This window comes from Loxodonta africana, chromosome 25, assembly GCF_030014295.1.
Source record: "Loxodonta africana isolate mLoxAfr1 chromosome 25, mLoxAfr1.hap2, whole genome shotgun sequence".
Taxonomy (NCBI): Eukaryota; Metazoa; Chordata; class Mammalia; order Proboscidea; family Elephantidae; genus Loxodonta; species Loxodonta africana.
The window spans coordinates 2,506,407-2,512,406 of record NC_087366.1 but is presented as its reverse complement, the minus strand read 5'-3'; positions in this window follow the sequence as shown (position 1 = coordinate 2,512,406).

Below are 6,000 nucleotides of genomic sequence, written 5' to 3'. Positions count from 1 at the left end.
TATGGTGTGTTTATATTCTCCTTTGATTCTAGAAATTTTTTTATTTCATCTTTGATTTCTTTTATGCCTAATGGTTTTTAAGCAAGGTGTTATTCAGTTTCCATATATTTGGGTTTCCCCCCCGCCTTTCTCTTTTGGATAGTAATTTCTATTTAATGGTGTTGTGATCAGAAGAGGCGCTTTATATTTTCTCAGAGTTTTGGTTTTTCTTGAGGGTTGCTTTGTGGCTAAGATGTGGTCTACTTTGGAGAATATTCCATGTGCATTGGAAAAGATTGCATATGGTGCTGCCATTGGATGGAGTGTTTTTATATGTTTATGAGGTCAAGTTGTTTGATTGTGGCCTTCAGGTCTTCTGTATCTTTGTTGAGTTTCTTTCTAGATGTTCTGCACTTTACGGAGAGTGATGTGTTGTTGAAGTCTCCTACTATTATTGTGGAACTGTCAATTCCTTTTTTTTTGTACTGTTAGAGTTTGTTTTATGTATTTTGGAACCCTGTCATTGGGTGTGTAGATATTTATTTAATGTTATGTCCTCATGGCGGATTGTCCCTTTAATCGTTATATAACGTCCTTCTTTGTCTTATATGGTGGATTCTGTTTTAAAAGTCTATTATATCTGAGATTAGTATTGCCACCCCTGCTCTTTTTTGGTTTCTGTTTGCTTGATTTTTTCCCCAACATTTAATTTTTAAGATATTTATGTCTTTGTTTCTAATGTGTGTCCCTTGTAGACCGTATATTAATGGGTGCTTTTATTTATCCATTCGGTCACTCTCTGTCTCTTCATGGGTACATTTAAGCCTTTTACATTCGAAGTGGTTATTGATAGGTGTGAGTTTATTGCTGTCATTTTGAAGTGATGTTTTGTGGTGCTGATGTTTTCTTTGTGTCTCTTATTCTCCTGTGCTGAATTCCTTTTGTTTCTGATTTTTTTTTCTTTCTTCATGCTTACAGGTTTTGTGTTTACTGAGACTTTATGTTTTTCTTCTTTATTTTGATGAGAAGTTTTGTTAAATTTCTATGCAGTTACCTTGAAATGTATCCCTATCTTTGTAAGTTTAAACCAGGCTTTTATTCTTGATGTTGCCTTGACCTCCTCTCCATTTAAAAGTACTATTCCTACACCATTTATTCCCTCTTTTGTTGTTTTGACATTGTTCTCATTTACAGATTGACGTCACTGGATCTCTGTTGTAAATATTTTATTTTTTTTTCATCCTTGAGTATTCATTACCTAGGTTGGTATGTGGCTGATTGTGTCCTGTGTTCTAGATTCAGGTTGTTGTCTGGTGTTTTTGGTTCTCTAACCAAAGGACTCTCTTTAATAATTCTTGTATGTTTGATTTGGGTTTTACATGTTCCCTTAATTTTTGATTATCTGGAAATGTTGTAATTTCACCATCATATTTGAGCAAGAGTTTGCCAGGATGTATTATTCTTGGTTGGCATTCTTTGCTTTTTTTTTTTTTTTATTGTGCTTTAAGAGCAAGTTTACAAATCAAGTCAGTCTCTCATACAAAAATTTATGTACACCTTGCTATATACTCCTAGTTGCTCTCCCCCTAATGAGACAGCACACTCCTTCTTTCCACTGTCTATTTTTGTGTCCACATATCCAGCTTCTGATGCCCTCTGCCCTCTCATCTCCCCTCCAGACAAGAGCTGCCCACATAGTCTCATGTGTCTACTTGATCCAAGAAGCTCACTCGTCACCAATGTCATTATCTATCCTATAGTTCAGTCCAATTCCTGTCTGAAGAATTGCCTTTGGTAATGGTTCCTGTCTTGGGCTAACAGAGGGTCTGGGGACCACGACCTCCGGGGTCCTTCTAGTCTCAGTCAGGCCATTTAGTGTGATCTTTTTACAAGATTTTGAGGTCTGCATAGAACTGCTCTCCTGCTCCCTCAGAGGTTCTCTGTTGTGTTCCCTGTCAGGGCAGTCATCGGCTGTAGCCAGGCACCATCTAGTTATTCTGGTCTCAGGCTGACATAGCCTCTGATTTATGTGGCCCTTTCTGTCACTTGGGCTCATAATTACCTTGTGTCTTTGGCGTTCTTCATTCTCCTTTGCTCCAGGTGGGTTGAGGATAATTGATGCACCTTAGATGGCTGGTTGCTAGCATTTAAGACCCCAGATGGCACTCACCAAAGTGGGATGCAGAATGTTTTTTTAATAGATTTTATTACACCTATTGATCTGGATGTCCTCTGAAACCATGGTTCCCAAACCCCCACCCCTGCTACACTGGCCTTCAAAGCATTCAGTTTATTCAGGAAACTGCTTTTGGTTTAGTCCAGTTGAGCTGACCTCTCCTGTATTGTGTGTTGTCTTTCCCTTCACCTAAAATAGTTCTTGTCTACTTTCTAGTTAGTGAATACCCCTCTCCCTCCCTCCATCCCCACTCTCAGGACCATCAAAGAATATTTTCTTCTCTGTTTAAACTATTTCTGGATTTCTTGTAATAGCGGTTTCATACAATATTTGTCCTTTTGCAACTAATTTCACTCAGCAGGATGCCTTCCAGATTCCTCCATGTTGTGAAATGTTGCACAGATTCATCACTGATCTTTATCGATGTGTAGTATTCCATTGTATGACTATACCATAATTTTTTTATCCATTCATCCATTGATGGTCACCTTAGTTGCTTCCATCTTTTTGCTATTGTAAACATGGCTGCAAGGAACCTGGGTGTGCATTTATCTGTTCGTATAAGGGGTCTTATTTCTCTAGGATGTATTTCAAGCAGTGGGATTGTTGGATCTTATGGTAGTTCTATTTCTAGCTTTTTAAAGATGCACCAAATCAATTTCCAAAGTGGTTGTACCATTTTACATTCCCATCAGTAGTGAATAAGTGTTTCAGTCTCTCTACAACCTCTCCAACATTTATTATTTTGTGTTTTTTGGATTAATGCCAGCCTTGTTGAAGTGAGAAGGAATTTCATTGTAGTTTTGATTTGCAATTCTCTAATGGCTAATGATCATGAGTATTTTTTCTTGTATATGTTAGCTACATGAATATCTTCTTTAGCGAAGTGCCTGTTCATATCCTTAGCCCATTTTTTTAACCGGGTTATTTGTATTTTTGTAGTTAAGTTTTTGCAGTATCATGTAGGTTTTAGAGATCAGACACCGATCAGAAATGGTTTGGCTAAAAACATTTTCCTAGTCTGTAGGTAGTTCTTTACTATTATGGTCAAGTCTTTGGATGAGCATAGGTGTTTGATTTTTAGGAGCTCGCACTTATTTAGTTTCTCTTCTGGTTATTGTGCATTGTTAGTAATGTTTTGTATACTCCTTATACCATGTATTAGGGCTCCTAGCATTGTCCCTATTTTTTCTTCCATAATCTTTATCATTTTAGATTTTATATTTAGGTCTTTGATCCATTTTGAGTTAGTTTTTGTGCATGGTGTAAGGTGTGGGTCTTGCTTCATTTTTCTGCTGACGGATATCCAGTTATGTAGCACCATTTGCTAGGGAGGCTGTACATTTCCCCACTGAACTGACTTTGGCCCTTTGTCAGATATCAGCTGCTCATATGTGGATAGATTTATGTCTGGATTCTCAATTCTGTCCCACTGGTCTATGTACCAGGCTGTTTGAACTACAGTGGCGGTATAATAGGTCCTAAAATCAGGTAGAGTGAGGCCTCCTGCTATGGCCTTCTTTTTCATTAATGCTTTACTTATCTGGGGCCTCTTTCCCTTCCATCTGAAGTTGGTGATTTGTTTCTTCATCTCATTAAAAAGTGGTGTTGAAATTTGGATCAGAATTGCATTGTGTCTATAGATTGCTTTTGGTGGAATATACATTTTTACAATATTAAGTCTTCCTATCCATGAGCAAGGTATGTTTTTCCACCTATGTAGGTCTCTTTTGGTTTCTTGCAGAAGTTTATTGTAGTTTTCTTTGTATAAGTCTTTTACATCTCTGGTAAGATTTATTCTTAAGTATTTTGTCTTCTTGTGGCCTACTGTAAATGGTATTGATTTGGTGATTCCCTCTTTGATGTTCTTTTTGTTGATGTAGAGGAATCCAACTGATTTTTGTATGTTTATCTTGTATCCCGATACTCTGCTCAACTCTTCTATTAGTTTCAGTAGTTTTCTTGAGGATTCTTTCGGGTTCTCTGTATATAAAATCATGTCATGTGCAAACATATATACTTTAACTTCTTCCTTACAAATCTGGATGCGCTTTATTTCTTTATCTAGCCTAATTACTGTGGCTAGGACCTCAAGCACAATGTTGAATAAGAGCGGTGATAAAGGGCATCCTTGTCTGGTTCCTGATCTCAAGGGGAATGCTTTCAGACTCTCTCCATTTAGGATGATGTTGACTGTTGGCTTTGTATAGATGCCCTTTATTATGATGAGGAATTTTCCTTCTATTCCGATTTTGCTGAGAGTTTTTATCATGAATGAGTGTTGAACTTTATCAAATGCCTTTTCTGCATCAGTTGATAAGATCATGTGGTTCTTGTCTTTTGTTTTATTTATATGAGGGATTACATTAATTGTTTTTTGAATGTTGAACCATGCTGCATACCTAGTATGAATCCCACTTGGTCATGGTGAGTTATTTTTTTGATATGTTGTTGAATTCTATTGGCTAGAATTTTGTTGAGGATTTTTCCATCTACGTTCATGAGGGATATAGGTCTGTAATGTTCTTTTTTTGTAGTGACTTTACCTGGTTTTGGTATCCGGGATATATTGACTTCATAGAATGAGCCTAGGAGTATTCCATCCTTTTCTATGCTCTGAAATACCTTCAGTAGTAGTGGTGTTAACTCTTCTTTGAAAGTTTCGTGGAATGCTGGAGTGAAGCTGTCCCAGCCAGGGATATTTTTGGTTGGGAGTTTTTAAATTACCTTTTCAATCTCTTGTTATGCATTTATTCAGTTAGTTTACCTCTGTTTGTGTTAGTTTAGGTAGGTAGTGTGTTTCTAGAAATTCATCCATTTCTTCTAGGTTTTCAAATTTGCTACAGTACAATATTTCATAGTAATCTGATATGATTCTTTTAATTTCAGTTGGGTCAGTTGTAATATCACCCATCTCATTTCTTATTTATTTGCTTCCCCTCCTGTTTTTCTTTTGTTGGTTTGGCCAACAGTTTATCAATTTTGTTAATTTTTTTCAAAAAACCAGGTTTTGGTCTTGTTAATTCTTTCAACTGTTTTTCTGTTTTCTGTTTCATTTAATTCTGCTCAAATTTTTATTATTTGTTTTCTTCTGGTGCCTGTGGGTTTCTTTATTGCTCTCTATTTCTTCAAGTTGTAGGGATAATTCTTTGATTTTGGTCCTTTCTTCTTTTTAGATGTGTGTATTTATTGATGTAAATTGACCTCTGGGTGGTGTCTTCACTGTGTCCCAAAGGTTCTGATAGGAAGTGTTTTCATCCTCATTGGATTCTATGAATTTCTTTATTCCATCCTTTATGTCTTCTATAACCTAGTCATTTTTGAGCAGGGTTTTTTTTTTTATTGTTCAGTTTCCAAGTGTTTGATTTCTTTTCCCTGCTTTTTCCGTTATTGATTTCACCTTATATAGCCTTATGGTCAGAGAAGATGCTTTGTGATATTTCAGTGTTTCGGATTCTGCTAAGACTTGTTTTGTGTCCTAATAAGTGGTCTATTCTAGAGAATTTTCCATGTGTGTTGGAGAAGAAAATGTACTTGGCTGCTGTTGGGTGGAGTGTTCTGTATCTGTCTGTGAAGTCAAGTTGGTTGGTTGTGTCATTTATATCTCCTGTGTCTTTACTGAGCTTCTTTCTGGATGTTCTGTCCTTCACCGCAAGTGGTGTGTGGAAGTCTCCTACTATAATTGTGAAGCTATCTCACTTTTCAATGCTGTTAGAGTTTGTTTTATGTATCTTGCAGGCCTGTCATTGGGTACACAAATATTTAATATGGTTACATTGTCCTGGTGTATTGTCCCTTCAATCATTGTATAGTGTCCTTCCTTACCCTTTATGAAGGATTTAATT